This window comes from Mus musculus, chromosome 14 (assembly GCF_000001635.26).
Source record: "Mus musculus strain C57BL/6J chromosome 14, GRCm38.p6 C57BL/6J".
Classification (NCBI taxonomy): Eukaryota; Metazoa; Chordata; class Mammalia; order Rodentia; family Muridae; genus Mus; species Mus musculus.
The window spans coordinates 40,391,225-40,397,487 of record NC_000080.6 but is presented as its reverse complement, the minus strand read 5'-3'; positions in this window follow the sequence as shown (position 1 = coordinate 40,397,487).

Here is a 6,263-nt window from a genome sequence, read left to right as displayed (position 1 = left end):
CAAGGAATACATGAACTCACAGAGACTGATATAGCAAGCCCAGGGCCTACATGAACACCAGGTACCCTGCAAACATATAGCTATTAGCTTAGTATTTTTACAGGACACCTGACTTTGAGAATGATTCGGTTTCTGACTTTTGTGCGTGTTCTTGGGACTTTTCTCCTCCTGTTGGGTTGCAGTGTCCAACTTCAATATGATAGATTTTGTTTCATCTTACTTTGTCATGTTTTGATCTTACCTCTTAGAAGCCTGTTCTTCACTAATGAGAGACAGAAAGGGAGCATACATGGGGAAAGGGGATGTGGAGGATCTGGGAGGAGTAGAGGAAATATAATCAGGATATAGTGTGTGAGAAAAGATTCCATTTAAAAGAAATTTTAAAAAAGATAGAAACAAAGTAGACATATTATTTGTTATGATGAAATAAACTATTGTAGAAACGATATTTTCATCACAGAAAAAAAGCTAAGCAAGTATGTTGGCTGTCCATGTCCGCATGAGACAGCACTGGTTAGGAGGAAATAAGTAGTTTCTTAAGGTCAAGTGAGGAACAAACCTGAGCTTCAGGGAAACAGCAAAAGGCTATTCTCCTGGCTCATCCCTTGTAACTGAGTGGCATTTCTAGGGTTCTTCTTTTACTATGATTTTATACCCATTTTACCCTCTTCTCGGGGAACTTAAGCACTAGCATAATTACTAGTAACTCTGCAAAGACATTGCTATGTTTCATAACTTCTAAAAGCTTATCCTATGAATATGTACATTTCTCAGAAACATACCTACATATCTTTGCTGATTAAAATTCAGTTTACTTGAGCACACCACTAACTTCAGAAAGATTTTAAAGACTCTGGTAATAATAATAATATCAAATTGAGGTGAAAGTCATTTGTCTATTGTATTCTTTTCCTTTTTTATATGATGGCAAGTTTTCTGATCTACTCCTCTTACCCAGACTTTAGTGTCAAATTGTAATGATTTCAGAAGTCTTTTCTCTTTAAAATTTTGCTTTTATCCAGTGGGTATTCTTTGAACTTTGGTCTCTACAATGCCATGAAAGCTGCTTACTGCATTTAGTTAGTCTTAGCTTCTTCTGAAGGACTGGGATCTTATAGTTTAACTTATGAGTTTGATATCCTGCACTTCAGCCTCGGGGAAGGCTCAAGTGATGACGTCACCAGTTTCTCACAAACTGCTAACATTCTATAACACGATTTTCTTGTGATTTATCCATGGCATGGTCAATTATTATAAACATTGAGAACCGTTTAATATTGTATGACCTCCTCCCACCATTTGACCATGTCCAGAATAATTTACTTACCATGTATAGTCTCATATGATAGTGTGCCAGGTAGAGAGAGCATTAGGAGATCCTGCTCCCAATGGTGAGTTCAAGCCATGAAAGCTCTGCCTGGTCCACTCCCCACTCCCATGTAAGCACCACTGCTTTCTTTTCTCACGGCATTTCTGGAGTAGATTGGGGATACTGCTGTGCTTTTCCTCAAAAGCTTCATTGAATAAGAGGAAACCCTTGCACTCTTAACTAATGAAGTCATTAATTTCAATATTCGTACTGGCTAGTTTTGTGTCAACTTGACACAGCTGGAGTTATCACAGAGAAAGGAGCTTCAGTTGAGGAAATGCCTCCATGAGATCCAACTGTAAGGCATTTTCTCAATTAGTGATCAAGGGGGAAAGGCCCCTTGTGGGTGGGACCATCTCAGGGCTGGTAGTCTTGGTTCTATAAGAAAGCAGGCTGAGCAAACCAGGTGAGGCAAGCCAGTAAAGAACATCCCTCCATGGCCTCTGCATCAGCTCCTGCTTCCTGACCTGCTTGAGTTCCAGTCCTGACTTCCTTGGTGATGAACAGCAGTATGGAAGTGTAAGCAGAATAAACCCTTTCCTCCCCAACTTTGCTTCTTGGTCATGATGTTTGTGCAGGAATAGAAACCCTGACTAAGACAATATTCAAATTCATTTTGGAGTGGGAGGGGCATCTGTTTCTACAAAGTTGCCACAAGATCAGTAAACAGGCACATACTGATACATTTGTTAAATGACACATATTTTGGTATCTTGTGGGACATGATGAAGAATCTGAATTTTTTTATATATATATAAAATCAGGCTTCTGAAAATTTATTGTATTTTTATAGGCTTATTTATTTTATTTTATATGTGAATGTTTTGCCTTAATTCGTGTATGTGTACTATATACATTTCTGGTGCCCAAAGCAATCAGAAAAGGGAGGCAGAGCCCCTAAAACTGGATTTATGGATGTTGCTGAAAAGTGAACCTGGGACCTCTGTAAGAGCAACAAATACTCTTAACCACTGAGCCATCTCATCTCTCTACCTCCAGACTTAAAAAAAAAAAAAAAAGACTTTTACTTTGCTGTTTTAATTGACATTCAGTTGACAGGAGACAAGAGTAAAAGCAATAAGAACAGCTACAAGACAATCACATTAGTATAGCTGAAGGTAGTAAAGAGTGCCTTGGCTTAAATGGGAACAGTATAGGACAGGGATTAAGTTGATAGTTTCAACTAAGAAGATGACCTGAACATTGTCATAGCAGGGAACACTGGGGATGGAAAGTTTTAAGTCAAGAATAAGTATATCAGAAGTTTTAGTTTGGGCAATTTGAATTTGAGATGCTCACTAGACATCCAAATAGGTAGATATAGAAGCTGTGTGTGTGTGTGTGTGTGTGTGTATGAAGATAAATGATGCCGTATGCACAGAAAAGTCATAGAGATCTTTTTGTAGGCTACGTTTATAATACAGTTTCTCATTTAGCTGACATTTATACTTTTTTCCCAGTCAATTCACATGTTAATAAACAGGAATATCTCATCTGATATGATTGTTAATTGTGAAACCTCATTTGGACTGAAATTGTCCCTTATTGTAGTGACAATTTTAGAATTTTGGTTTCTTTAAAAAACACAGAAATATTGCAAGAATATGTTTTCATTTTAATCGTAGGTGTGGGTTATAGGGCTGCTTCAGTTTTTCCACAGTAGCTGACTATTATTTGTCTTGTGCTATAGCAGAGGCATGATTTTGCCAGCTGCAAATAGTTTCTGTGAAGGTGTAGTATTTGAAATTCTGTGGACTTTTCAGAGGTTATATAAATACAAGATACCTTCAAAGCTGTGTGAGTTGCTGGTGTTCCTTGTTTACTGTTGGTTGCAGTTTGTTAAGTTTTCATGCACAAAGAAGTAACAACAATAAGAATCTAGATATCTGACCTACTTGCCCCAAGGAATTCAACAGCCCTAATCAGCAGGAAGTATTCTAATGATAATGTAGCCCTTTTTCTCCTCTATCCATTTTTTTCTCTCCTAGCTAGTGTTAGGAGGTTGTAGATGTGGAATAAAAGGGGTAGAATATGGTGGAAGAAAGAAGAACCCACAAAGTAGCCAAGGTCCTTTTACACCTTATATATTAGTTTTCCCTCTCTTTCAATTTTATGATGGTGGTTTATAGAATAGGTAAGGTCAAAGGCCATCCTCTTACCCTGATGTGTATCACTAAATCACCTCTTATTTCTGAGGGAAGAATATAGATGAGAAAAATTAGGAAGGGGTAGTGCCAATTATGCAAAACAACATGTACGTCATCTGCTTGAATATTCACAGCTCTGCAGTGATATACTTCATCTTAGCCAACAGGTCAAGATGCAGCCTGGATTCCCAATTATCAATATTATTTTAAATCATTTAAAAATTACTACTCAGGTTGGGTAATACATTATGTTACTATCCTTTTCTGATATTGATTCAATTTATCTCTTTGACGATTTTATATATGATTTTAATGCATTTGGATGTTCTTTTTGAACAGGTTCTTATAACTGATTCAGTTTGGTACCAATTTTGTCTGAGTTAATTCTTTTCATATCAGAGCTTTACTAACATCGCCTGGAATTCTGATGTGGAATAATACTCTTATTTTACTACCTACTTCCTCTGCACTCAGATGAAAGGTGAAACAGGGCTGCTGTTTCTCTCTAGGTCAATGAGAGCATACCATGAGTTATGGTGGTTATTTCCTGAAATATCCATGTCTAGCTGCTAAACTGATAGTGAGTATTTTGTATACTATTTGCATGTCATCCAACTCTGGTCCAAATTTGTCTATTAATAAGTGCATGTTTGTGTATATATGCATATATACATATACACATATATGAATCATATATGTATACATAATATAGATACATATTACATGTACATATACTACACATATAACACACACACATACACACACAGATATAGTTGACCCTAGAACACAAGTTGGAACTATAAAGGTTCATTTATACCTAGATTTTATGTCACAGTTTGAAGAAAAAATCACATATCATGAACTATGTAGCACAGCAATTTTGACAAGAAATTTTATTTTTTTTTTGAATAAAAATTTAGATAAGTTCTGATTGCATAAATTATATGTAGATATTTTATCATTTTTTACCATAGTATATATAAAACTATCATCAAAATTAAACTTTATCAAAGTTTATGTACTTAAAACACAGATTGTACATGTTATTATTTGTACTTGAGAGTAATGTGAACAAAGAGACTATATTATCAAGTAATAAACTGAATTAAATTAATGCTAGTACATGCTGAATAAATTAAATTTCCTAAATACTCCCTGGTACTCTTGCTATGATTTCATGGTTTGGATGGTTGCTTAAAATATTCTATGATCCAAATTATATCCTGTAAACTGTGCATTGCACTAAAAGGTGTTCTTCCTGCCTGAGTTTTTTCCATATTTTTCACCATTATAAAATACACTAAACATTCAAAGTGTGCTGAGAGGGCATTCTTGCTATGTGTGTGACTCATAGACAGTTGAAGTTTGGGAGAGACATATGTTACTAATGGATTACTAGTTTTAACAGGTTAGCAGCCCTAATTCCAGTTTTGCTTATTATCAGCTGCACATAAGTCTACTGGGGTTCTACCTTTGACATGCTTGAGACACCTACTAAGCATCAAGCCTCATATTTTTAGGATAAAATATAAATTAGCCAAAAAAGCACAGAATACCCAGGATACAATCTGCAGAACTCAAGAATGTTACTGAGCCGAAGGGTCCACGTGAGAATGCTTCAATCCCACTTAAGAGGGAGAAGAAAGAAATGGGAGGAGGGAAGGGAGTAAGGGATCTGGCTGGAAGAGGGGAAGGAAAGGGAAAAAGTGGAACATTATTAGGTATTGGGAGTTAGGAGTGAAGTCCCAAGATTGAGCATAATGAGTGGAAATATGCAACACCAGGAGAACTACCCTCTAGTGGGAGGGAGGTAGGGGGACTGTAAGACCCCAACTCAATGTGTTTCTTAGAAAACCTAGAAATGAAGCCTAGCATGTAGTTTCTGTTCTTTCACCTTCAGTCTGAAAGAAGCCCAGCATGGACTTCTTTGTTCTTTCCCCTTCAGCCTGAAAGAACATTGACCAGTGACTGCTGGGTGATCCACCCAGGTGCCTGACCCATTGTGTAAGGGGCTAAGAATGTTTACTCAACTCCCTAGTCTTTGTGATCTAATCCTCCCCTCACTTTCCATGAGAGATGAGCTGTAATTCACCATCCCTATTTTTACTATGTTTACTCAACTTCCCCAGTCTTTGTGATCTTATCCTTCCCTCACATTAAGGTTCATTCTTTAAAAACCCCCAACTGCAACTGCTGGGGATCAATCTCCTCTGCCCCTGTGCGGGTTATGAGCTCGACCTCAGCATGCTGATTCCCAATTAAACCTCATGCAATATTGCATCAAGAATGGTTTCTCTTGAGTTGTTGGGGCATTGGCTCATCCCGGGACATGAGTGAGGGTCTCCCGGAAACAGGGCTCTTTCAGGACCTTCTAGAATGTACCAGAGACCTGGGAGGTGAGAGAGTCCCAGGACTCAAAGGAGGGACCTTAGATAAAATGTCCAACAGTGGGGAGAGGGAACTTGTAGAGTCTACCTCCAGCAGAAAGACAGGGCATCAAGTGGAGAGATGGGTTGCCATCCCTCAGACAAAAACTTTGAAGTAGAATTGTTCCTGTCTAAAAGAACAATCTGCAGGGACAAAAATGGAGAAACAACTGAGGGAAAGAAGGTCAAATGACTGGCCCAAATTGGGATCCATCTCAAGGGGAGTTTCCAAGACCTGACACTATTACTGATGCTATGGTGTGCTTATAGCCGGGCCTAGCATGGCTGTCCTCTGGGAGGCCCAACAAGTAGCTGATTGAG